General features: G+C 34.1%; 1 long non-coding RNA gene across 1 annotated transcript; it reads right to left on the reverse strand.

The window, feature by feature from the left end:
- Positions 1-9,277: 9,277 nt before the first annotated feature.
- Positions 9,278-10,479, reverse strand: LOC117174897. The gene is made up of 2 exons (XR_004467398.1): positions 10,212-10,479; positions 9,278-10,120 (listed from the first exon to the last, which is right to left on the reverse strand). It is a non-coding gene; the product is annotated as an uncharacterized LOC117174897 (long non-coding RNA).
- Between the last annotated feature and the right edge of the window lie 2,356 nt (positions 10,480-12,835).

The raw sequence follows: 12,835 nt of genomic DNA on the forward strand, positions 1-12,835 counted from the left end.
ATGTAGTGGCCTACTATAGTCGAAAAACGTCACCGGAGGAACAAAGATACCATTCGTATGATCTGGAAACTCTCGCAGTCGTAGAAGCTTTAAAGAAATTTATAGTATATTTATTGGGCATAGAGTTCACGGTCGTGACTGACTGTAGCGCTATCCGAGCGACAGCGTCAAAGAAAGATCTAAACTCGAGAGTTGCACTATGGTGGGTTTATTTACAAGATTTCAAGTTTCATGTCGTTTATCGACCAGGCACTCAAGTTTCACATGTTGACTACTTTAGTCGGAATCCTATTGACTGTTTGGCTGTGGATATCACTTCCTGCGAATGGATCAAGGCTGCTCAATTGCAGGATGACGAAATTAAAATATTTCACGATGTTCTAGCTTCAGGTGATGTTCAACCCAATGTGAAACAATACTTTGAACTTTATGATTTAAAAGTTGGCGTAGTTTTCCGTAAAACCAAAAATGGAAATAAATGGGTTGTTCCCAGGGCAGCTCGGTTTAATGTTGGCAGAATGTGCCACGATGATCAAGGTCATTTCGCACTGGATAAAACAATAGAAAAAGTCAGAGACAATTATTGGTTCAGGGGAATGCGGAAGTTCGTAGCCAAATATGTGAATGCATGTCTGAACTGTTTATACTACAAATCAACGGCCGGAAAAAAAACCTGGATTCTTGCACCCCATAGAGAAAGTAGCCATACCCTTCCACATGTTGCATTTAGATCACACTGGACCCTTTATTCGAAGCGTTCATAAAAACACTCAGATCTTGACAATAGTGGATGGATTCACCAAATTCTGCATCCTTGAGGCAGTACGAAACACACAAACTAAATACGTCGTCAAGGCCTTATTGACTGTCTTCGCCATATTCGGTGTACCCACCCGAATAATTTCAGATCGCGGTTGTGCATTCACTTCACACACCTTCGGAACCTTTTGTAAAGAATACGGTATCAAACACGTATTGAACGCGGTAGCTACTTCGAGGGCGAATGGTCAATGTGAAAGAGTTAATCGGACTGTACTCGACGCATTAGCAACTATCTGTGCAGGGGAAGCTGAAGACACTTGGGATGGGAATGTGAAGAACGTCCAAAGTGCTATAAATTGCACTATAAACCGAAGCACACGGAATACCCCTGCGAAGCTTTTATATGGATTTAAGCCACGCAGTATGGCCGATGCGGTATTGGTCTCGGCGATTCAGGAAACATTGGATCTGGTTGATCTAAAGGACGTACGCGAAAAAGCTAAAAGCAATATAGACGAAGAGCAAAAGAAGCAATAGAAATCTTTTGATGCAAAAAGGTTTAAGCCTCCGAAAAATAAAGTAGATGATGTAGTTATGTTGCAGATTAAATCAGCACCAGCAACTGGAGAAAGCCGGAAATTAAATGCCAAGGCCAAGGGTCTGTTCAAGGTCAGAGCTGTGTTGCCGAATGATCGATACGAGATCGAGGATCTTCGGGGCATGAAGAAGACTCCGGGCCAGCGTACGGTGGCGGCAGTGGACCAGCTAACTCCGTGGGTCATTTTGGATGCTACGGCGTGAAACTGGTAAGGCTGAAAAATGTTGTGGCTTACGAAAGCCTGGGCCGAGTCAGAGGTTCTGGCGTTTTCTAGTGGTCGAAGTAAACGCGGGCTTAACCTCTGGCGTAGGCTGGACCATTTGATGGGGCCGCGTGTCGGAAACTCTGGCGTGTTATCTCTGGTCAGGGTTCACGTGGGCTTTGTTTCTTGGCGGAGGTCCAGACCAACGGTCAAGGTCAGTAGCACAGGATAATATCTGATGAATGATAGTAGTCAGGATATTTTGAGTGGTACTACTGACAAATAGACCGGAAATCCATTATACCCATCCTACTTTCCTTCAATGACACTGAAATAATGGGCTCTTTTATTAGAATTGATCACTCTAATGGCGGAGCAACTACTGGATTACAATCAGTGTTAACCTAGTTAGTTAAACCTCTACTAACTTAATTTTTTAATTATTCTTGTAGGAGGAAGCAGACGGGTTCTGTGCGTCGAGGACGACATGATATTCAGGAACGCCTAGAATCCTATGGTGTATCGAAAGCAAAAAGTCTCCATGTGAAATGGAGAAAACGACGCATTCGCTTGGAATCGTCGTCCTGAGCGGATGCTTAATTTGATTGATCCAAATATAATAATTATTCATTAAATGTCTTAAAGTATTCCTTATTTTTGTAAACTATTGATAAGAGTTTTTACAATATAATTTTTATAAATATTCGGGACTTTGATTTTTTTACCTACAATAAGTATTTGAAAATTTGATCTAATGGTACCTTTGACTTTGGGTCTACGAATTTCAAATAGTTTGTTCTCATCAGATTTCAACTTAAAATTCTTGAATTTTGAATAGTTCTTAACCTTTGTTTGTTTCACCATTTCCTATTTTGTTACAAGTCTAAAATTCACTCTAAAGACAAAATTCAATTTTTGCATATTATTATTTTCTCTTATCTGAGCTTATAAAAAATTAGTTGTAAGTTAATGTTAATGAGCACACAAGGGATTTGGGTCGTTTATTATCGCGGTGACCTTTGTAGAGTACAATAACTCGTACAGGTATGCAGCGTATGTACATATAGAAAATACAAATTAAAATGTGTAGAGGTGTGTACGAAAAATGTGTAAGCTCACACGTGTACCGGCATGTAGCGGAACCAGGAATATTTATGCGAATGCACAATCCTGATTACGTAACGAGTAGAACTGGAATAGCGGGAACTGGTCTCCGCCAATAATTACGCGTCTTAATCGGTCGTCGTCGCTCGGCCTTCAGCAAAAGTAACAGTGGATGTTTGTCTTTAGCTCTGACAAGGATGGGGGAAAGAGAAATGTGCATCACCGGGTCCTTGAATTTCTTATTCCCTCCAGGATGCCACTCTTGCGTAGGTGAAACCATTTCAAGAGAATCGATATTTCTAAAACTGAGCGCATTTCCTCTTAGATCTCCAATTTTTTAATTTCAAGTTCAGACGTGTAAAAATTTTTTAATTTTCCAAAAATTTGCATTCTTTGCAGATGTGTGAAGGGTCCCGGGGCATGCGGGCGTAAGTGCCAAATTTCGGATTGCGTTTTATTGGATTAAACTAATTGGTTGAACCTAATCCATGTCTCCGTAGAAGATTATGGTCCTATTTGATTTAGAAGTGAGTGATAATCGATGTTTAGTATTATATTTTAATTTGAATACTTCCTTTTGCCTGTACTTTGCGAAATTCAATAAGGCTAAGAAAAAGCTCAAAAGTGTTTTCTTGTTTTAAACAAATTAAAACCTTTTAATTAATAACTAAAACAGTTAAGCGAAATTTAATTTTTGTTTGTCAACAGTATTATTTTATGGGAGGCGCTGCACACCTTCCAAGAGTTTTTCTGGGATATAGGCTTGCTACTTGCAAGATATTCCTAAGGGACTAACCTAGAATTTAAATTAATTGATCATGTGATTTATTTGATGGCATTTGTATTTTTTTCAGTGTTGTATTATTCTAAAGGTTCTGATTGACTAAAAATCATAAATTAAATGAAAAATGGACGCAATATCTCTAGTTTAGGAACTACTTGAGGTTTAGGGTTTTTACCTTGGATATAATTGAAGATTTCGGATGTAAGTCTTCTTATACATTATTTTTATAAAGAATGCTCAATTTTGAGGTTAACTGTGAAAAAAAGATTTATTTCACTGGAACAAAATCTTTAATTAATTAAAAAAATATATATTCAATGTAAAAAAAAACTTCAATTATTTTAACAAAGAAATTTATTTAAACAAACCAAACATTTATTTGAACCAAACAAATAAGGACAAATGAAAAATTCATTTGAGTGAAACAAACATTTGTTTGACCCATATTAAAGAAATTATTTGTTTGATTCAAACAAACATTTTTCTCAGTGTATATGAGCACGGCGCAGCGGCGCCAGCCCCGTCGGCCTCTTGACTTACGGCACACACAGCCGAAAAATTGATTTCCCGTGGTTAACCTTGATTAGGCTAGCTTTCTAGGTAATAAGATTCTTTTCTACTACTGTACTAATGGAGCATCTACTGCATCATATGCCCATTTATCGCTTGTTTGTGCACGAAATTACGCCCGAGCGTCTGAGTTTTTCTCAACACCACGTATTTGAAATTGGCTGGTACGATAGCTCAAAACCTATCAAACTTCTTGTGTATTCAACCAGTCAATAAGTGTCACTTTGTTTACTCAAAAAAGGGCAACTTTTTGGGGCGAAAATGACACACTCGCCTTCATACCGCCAATGTATGTGGCTCTGCGAAAGTAAACAAATTTTTTTGTGAACAATATGAGTGGACAAATAAATCCTGCAAGTGTTTAAAAAACCTATTGTTGCGTCATCTTCAAAATCCTACGAGAAAATTACTCTCATTTTCAGCCATCTATACTAGACGACCCGAAACTACTGTCGTGTTCTTTTTTAAATTAAAAAATTAAAATGTTATGCAACGGTTTCTGATTCAAAGTCAGCATTTTTTGAGACACAGAAATTTCTCTTGGAGATGGTTACTTCTTTCAGGATGTTTCTTTTATTGTTCGATCAAGCTAAGTAATAGTTTGAAAGTACTTTTTGATGAAAAAATAAATTTAAGTTCGAAAGTGTTCTTTTTCTTTTTTCTTGCGCAAATTATAGATTTTTAAACATTTTTAGGAATTTGTAGGAAATTCTTGTAATCACATGTCGGTGACCGCCTCAAACTCCGCTTACCCATTATACCATATATTTAAACTATGACCTGGAGGTTTTGTATAAAGTACTTAATGGTTCATCAGTACCGTGCATATAGAAAAATACTGGGACCCCTTAAAACATCTACTTCCTTTTGAAATTGGAAATAAAATGTCAATTTCATTAGTAATAAAGTATCTCGGTATAAAATCACCGCCAAGTACAAAAAACTACCAAAATCGTGATCGGTAATAATCATGTATTTTGGACTATTTTGGGATTATTGGTGCCATTCTCAAACGATTTTAATGAAAATTAGCAGCTGTCTCACCAGCCATTAAAAAATAAGTTTAAGCGTAATTTTATCTTAATGCCTTCGTAAATGTGCGATTAAAATTTATAAAACCATAAAAAACAAACAAATTTCAATCTGTGCTCACCTATGCCGCCTATAAGCCATCAACCTGACCAACAAGAAATTCTAATTAGAAGTCTGTAGCAACAAACTCACGATTTGCATTCAACAATTTCCGACATCTTGAATAGTTTTAAAAATTTTAAATATTTAGTGTAAAGAAATTAAAATTGAGAGCTGATCCAATTAGTAAACGTTTCAAATCTATTGAAGATTTCAAAAATTTTTACACTATTTATCGAGAATATGTTGCTACAGACTTTCCATTACAATTTGTGTGAGATGAACACAGGTACAAAATTTAATTTTTTACTAACATACAACAATAATGCATTTTTTGTGCAAAAATGTTGCCTAATATTAAACACAGAAATCTAAATGTGACTCCTCTTCGATATTTATTTATAAAAAACACGATATTATTTTTACTTACAAAATTTAGTTAATCATGTTTTAGGGTGAAAACTGGATTTTCTCACCTATGCACACCTCGACACCCTCATCTATCGTATCGATTGACATCGAGTTCTCGATCAATATTGCAGGAGTTTTCGAGATCTTTAATCGATTTCAAGATTTCTCGTATTTAGTGTAAAAAATGAAGTCAGAAAAGCCGTGAATGATACAATTTTAAAAACTATTCAAGATATCGGAAATTTTTTCAACACGTATAGAGAACATGATGCTACAGGCTTCTCATTATAATTTGGTGTCAAACATATAGATAAGTCTGTAGATGTGAACACAGGTGAAAAGTTTAATTTTATATTTATTTAAATCTTATTTATTAAGTATCGGCTAAGTGTGGTAAATCTAGCTACAATTTCTATTTCGAAGTGAAATGCAAGAATCCAATTCAAATTAAAAACGAATAATAGAACTATTAAATTGAATTAAAGAATGAATAAATTTAACTAGCTTGAAACGACAATAATTAAAATCATTAATTTTATTTTTTATTTAATAAAATGGTAATTCAATGAAAACTAAATTACTTGAACGTTAGTCTTATTCAAAAGAATCCAAAAGAGCATGAAATCCCACTAAGTTGAAGAATATTTGCAACATAAATAGGCGCTAAGAATATATTCTTAATGTAAGATGAAAGCTCTCTTACCTTAAAAATATATATTCTTGTTTAATTTTAAGGATTTCCCACTAAGTCTAAGAATATTTGCAACTTAAGTAGGTATAGTTAATCTTAGACTATACTAAGATTTAAATATTTTTATTTCAAAAATATTTGATTAGTAAATAACACAATATAAATTATTATTATATTATTTACCTTGCAATTGCACGTTAAACAGAATAAAAAGCTTGTAAACATTCAGCTGGTTTAACTTCATAACATTGGAAATTGCACACCGGTTTTTAACCTCACAATCTTACTTCTTTGTTGAAATGGGACGTCAGACCTTTCTCACTCTAAGATTTTTTGTAAAGAGAAGGAAATAAATGTGCGCACGCGACTTATTCTTTGAATTGGTTTTATACTACTTCGTGGGTAAAACAATCAAAAATGAAAACTGACCGAAAAGCACGTGGTACGAAACATTAAAAGAAATTATTGAACAGAGAAAGGTACATTTTCTTTTGCACATTTCTTCTTCCCCACGCATATTTTCATTTTAAGAATATTTTCTCCCTTTGGTTAGAAGATACTCTTAAAGTAAGAATTTCGCTTACTTCAATGAGAATATTACTAAGAATATGCCTGTAAGGATATGACACTCTTAGAATTAGAATATTGTTTTTTCGATGTATCCCTTATTCAGGCTTAGAGAGTGGAGAATATTTTAATTATCCGGCCAAGTTTTAGAATATTTAATCAGTTTTGTTTTAAATGTAATAGGGTACTTTATAAAAAATATTCTTAACCTTTCGACTTTATCCTGGGTCAAAACGATCCGGAAATATTATTTTGAGCAGAGTAGCTTTGAAACATGACTTAGTATGGCGATCATTGGGCCATCTAATGAACATGAAAAGTGCAAAAATTAAAAGTTTTTTCCTAAACAAGTGATTTGATAAAAATCTCTTTTTTACTTTGACATTTAACATATTAAAAAAAATTTCGAGTGCGTCTACCATTTTTTGAGTGGAAATCAGTTTGATCGGTTTAAAATAGCAGTCATTTAAAAAAACGGTAGGGCCTATTTGACCGAATGTGTGTAAAACATAAAACTTTAGAGCGAAGTGTCTAGTCGAAAGGGTAATATATTTAATTATGAATATTATTTTTCAAATTAATCTTTCAACTTTGATTTCAAAAATGCATGTAGTTGTAAGTAGTAGTTTTTTGTATCGCAGATGTTTTTGGTGGGATTATTAGCACTCTAAAAGTTTGAATCAATATAAAACTTCATTGATGAAATAGCTAGCAATTGGTAAATAACTTCAGACTATTTAAATTAGAAGTTTTATACTAATTCAAATCTAGAGATTACGAAATCTGTTGCCCTAATTTACAGTCGACGCTATTTACCTTACCGGGGATGGGACCGTAGGGGGGTAATTTTCCTGGAAACGATGTTCCCCCACTCTCGAGTCGAATCTTGATGCGTGGTGCTTGATGCAAATTGTTTCGCTCGCTACGTACGTTGTCGCGTACGGATCAGTGTTTACAAACAGTGAAAGTTCGATTTTCAGAATACATATTGTGGAAGTAATTAAGGGCATGTGATACTTCGTCGCGTGTTTAATCGGGTACAGTTCCCCTAGCTTTTTTTCCACAAAAATGAAAAATTTTAAAATCTGAATTCGTAGATGCTATAAAATATCATAACGGACGTCCCCGGACTCTTTTTTGAGGGATAATAACGACAAAAAATTATTGTGCTAAATAAAAATTGTATGCTTGTGCATTATTTTGAGGTTACGTCGTTTTTCATCTCTGCCTTTCCGATAATTTGGAAATTATTTATGAAATAAACTTTTTTGACTGTCTGCAAACAAGGTAGTTTGGAAGTACATAACGCTCGGGAGAATTGTAACACACATAACCTCGAAATATACACACACGTTGTTAGCAATATCAAAATTTGTTTGAAAATAAAACATGAAAAAAGTATGCGGGGCGTCCGTTAGCATGTTCGCTACCATTTCCCACATTTTGAAGACAAAATATGTCTTATCATAGGAAAAAAGCCGGGCGAATCTGAGACTGAAAAAATCGATACTAATTCCTAAGCGCTATGCAAATTAATGACATTTTGCTAAATTAAAACTTTTTTGAATTAACCCACAGAAAAGTATGTGGGGACGTCCGTTAGCATGTTTTCTATCATTTCCCAAATTTTTAAGACAAAATATTTATTATTCTAGAAAAAAAGCCGGGGAAACCTAAAACTGGTAAAATCTACAATTTTCTAAGTATCACATGCTTTAAGTTAATTATTTGATACGAAAGGCTAAAAGTTTCGGGGGGGGGGGGGGGGAACCACCTAAGCACCTTCCCTGCATCCGCCACTGAAATTGTTCTCTCGCGGAATAAACTGAAAAATAGGTTAGTATTTACGAATTATTGATAAACCTTTGATTAAATTTGCCATACTTGAGGTTATCTCATGTGACAAGGAAATTAGCATACGACATCAATATTATGATTTTAAAATTCTTTTATAAGCCTTATTAACAAAGCATATAATGACTTTTTTCACTTTAAAATTTCCTTAAAACACTTAAACGATTGACGGCAACGTAAATAGCGAGCGGAACAATTCTTGGATGCCGAGCCGTCGCGGTCGTGGTGGGGGAAGAGCTCGACCGATAGTTAGGGGAAGCGGCAAGGTAAATAGCGGCAAGGTATGTAGCGTCGACTGTAATTCAGTGGGTGTTTGACAAAAGAATATAATAGGGAGACAAGAGAGCCAGTGACGTGCTCTCAGTACCGCTATCCTTTCACTGATGTCCTTTAGTGACCCTGAAGTCTCGTACACTTACAACCAAGATAAGTTAGATTAATAGCATTTCGTGGAGCCCCTCTTTGGACTTGTCTTTCAATTAATATATCCTTTATCCGAGAGGCGTGTCCTGCCACCGTTAGTTTGCAAGGACACTCTAGTCGCCAATATTGAAATATGAGATTATGTCATTTATTTCAACTGTTATTTAAATCAATACCAAATTATTTAAATAGTTTATTCAATACACAAATTGTATTACATAAATGATAATGATGAAGTTCACTTCTACGTAACTAACTCGAAATATGCACTTTTTCACTTCCTGCCTGCACGTCATTCTGGAGAAGCACATCTGTCTAAAATGTAATTATTTAAAAATTACATCATTTCTTATTTATATTGTCATTCACGTATGGCATTATAAACTTAAAAAACAGATCCGCATCCAAATGCTTCACTTCACCAATCTTCATCAGTGTATGCTAATGAAGGGCTGAGCTCCTTGTACATTTTTCACGAGTATGTTAAAGTGGTGGAGACCCCCTTAATTTCAAATCGTATTATATACAGAGGGAATAATTATCATCCTAAATTATAGCTATGAGTATATAATTGTAATGGAAATAAGTACTTTCTGATAAATAAGAACAAATGTTACACATTGTTTGAAATCTTTGTGGTGCATTCAGTCAAACGAAACATTGAAGATCTGCCTGTTAAAAAGTTAAGAGCATCAGCAAGATATTAATTTTTAAAATAAACACTTGACTTACTGTGTTATAAAAACTTTTGGATTTCATTTTTCGTAAAATTAAAGACTGATTATTGCTCATATTGTCAAAAACTTAAAAATCGTCACAATTTCGACACATCAGTTACTTTTTTCTTATTTTTCTAGAGGAAGTATTGTCAAAGCGAAACACGATTTCCAGCCACAACGTCCTGCACTGCACTTGAGAATTGTTTCTGTCGCACGGATCTGATGGTTTGAAATAACCGCAACATCCGCGGTTTCATTTACAATGTTGAGGATGCTTTTTCGCTGCGTTAACCAATGCGAGGATCTTAAAAGATTAAATTCAATGTTCTCTTACGAAAAAAGAATCATTATAAAAATTATTTAAAATTAATTAAGAAATTAAATAAGAAACTTACAAATGACTTTTCAATTAGATTGTATAGTTATTTTGGATAATGGAAGCAGTCTAAATTTGAAGAAGTTTTTAGGTGGATTACGGAAGCTCGAGGTGACCCTTTTGAGATTTGCGTTGACCTCGAGTTAGATTTAAGCTGGTCAATCAGTGAACAAACAGACGCGTTGCGAATAAAGGTGGGTCTAATTGGTGCAATTCATATTCAAACGAGGTTCGTGTCCTTCAGTGTTCATCGAGCAACACCAAATTATCAGTTGTTCAAGAAGTTCAGCGTACTGAAAAAAATTATTTCGTTTCAAGTCAGAATTTTGTATTTATTACTCATTAACCTCTTAAAAGCCCCCTGAACATTTTAAAGCCCTTTGTAACAACAAATTGCTAAAATAGGATATAAAAGGTATTCAAATAAAATTCACAAAAACAAATTACAATTTATGGATGAGAAAAGCACGTCACATGAAAGAATATGCTCGAGAATATGTCCTTCGAATTTTTTTGTACCCGTGTCTCTTCCAAAATTAGAATTGCTTGAAGGTTAAATTTTTACATAAGTTATACCAAAGATAACTCAAATCTGATCCCTTCATATATACGTAGAAAAAAGCTTTTCGGATAAATTTGTTGAATTTCTGAAATTAAAATAAAGTTTTAAATCCAGTAGTCAATAAAGCAAATATATGCAACGTTGAAATATTAGGATTAAGATTTCATTAAGATGTAAATTTTATAATATAGGATAATAAGTAATAACTGAAGTTTCAGCCAATGATATCAGAATATGTAGTCGCAAGTTCACATCAAGGGTAAATTGATGATGTAGACGGCGGTGTCTAAAGATTTGCCTTCGCTTCGAGTCCATAAAAGACAGAACAATACGAACATGAATTCGCCTCGCTTCCTCCGAGTAGACGGTCCCAGGGTTAAACAATTACTTTTCATTCATTCGAGGAATGTGAAGCATTGAATAATGATAATTACTCAAGAAATTCACAATACCCTATCATTGAAATTTCGAATCGATTTTAACTTCCATTAAAAAAAATCTTTCTTTTAGAAGCGAATGTTCTGTTTTTATTTAATAAATACATTAAAAGAGGTTTCAAATGCAATTTTTTGAATTAAATGATGACCTAGTTTTAAACTTGTAGAATAAACAATTTAAGTCAATATGATATTTGAAGATTATTTTTTAAATGATAAATTGATTACATATTGCAAACTATGATGAAACATTGAGACGTCCTTCATACGTACTTTTGACACATGTCTCTTACGTTTTTACTACACGTGATCGACATTGAAAACCCTCGTTTACTGAATCACGCGATCGAAGTTCGAACGTGCAAAATTTTCGAAACCTCTTCCTATTTTTGTAAAAAAATAGAAAATTTAATCTAATCGATTGCCCATCGGGATTTTCTAAACCATATCCGAAAAATAGTGTGGCATCTACAACTCTTTTAATTTGGTTGGAATAAAAGATATAGAAGCATTTAAAAGATATTTATTCCCAGGGGCATATATTATGACTTCTCAATCAAATTTACCTTAGCGAAGAATATCTGAAAAAGGATTAGTCGGGCCAACCACTTATTAACTAACAAGTACTAACAAGAAATATGGATCTGCCAGATAATAAAGTAGTAGTGGCACATTTTACCAAACTACTGCATCTTTTTCCGGTGCTTCTACGAGCGCGAACATTTATTTTACTACGTGATGGAGTCGTTTGAAGTCTTGATAACTTTCCAACTTTTTCAATCGAAAAAAACTTTAAATCGAAAGTGCAATTGCGCAGATGGAAATTTTTGTGCAGAATCGCACATAGCTTATTTCACTGAAATCGCAAGGGTAATGGCACAGCAGCGTCTCGACTCTTTGGCATGTCGATCATGCTTGCGATAACAATTATGATATGGTCTCGAGTCCATGGACTTGACACCGAGTAAGCCACTTAATCGAGACATTTCTAAATTTTGTAATCACTAATGCCGGAAATGTCGCAGCATAAATTTAAATGTTACAGCGTAAATTTATATATCTATTTTATTAATGTTCATGTGTGCTGAAAACACGTGCAACAAAGTAAGTATTGCAGGAGACTCTCTTCATGTGTGCACAGACCATTTAAAAGAAAAAGTCAAAGCATCGAAAGCTGTAATTTGGTAATTGTAAATTATATTTCGCTAAAACTCCTGCGGTCTTAACGAATACATTCTCATCACGTATCTCGTGCTTCACACACGATTTTGTCCAAAATGTTAACTTTTCTACATTATGTTCAACACTATTATATCAAATGTACATTGCATTTATTTATGTACACCAGCCTGAGATTGCTTATTCAGATATTGCAAACTGAAGTACAAATTTTATTTATCATGATGACTTGAATATTTGTTTTTCATTTTGCGTTATATTTTATGCTCAGCTACCTTGAAAAATGTATAATTTCAATAAATATATATTATAAAAACTCATAATATCCATTGGTATCGAAACATTCGTATTTTCCTTGTATTGTTTTCATAATTAAAACAAAAAAGTCTAAATCAGTTTTGTAGAACTTTCAAAAACAAATAATTTTGTTATCTTGTTTTTCAGTTTGATTTTTCATAGCTAAAA

This window comes from Belonocnema kinseyi, chromosome 6 (assembly GCF_010883055.1).
Source record: "Belonocnema kinseyi isolate 2016_QV_RU_SX_M_011 chromosome 6, B_treatae_v1, whole genome shotgun sequence".
Taxonomy (NCBI): Eukaryota; Metazoa; Arthropoda; class Insecta; order Hymenoptera; family Cynipidae; genus Belonocnema; species Belonocnema kinseyi.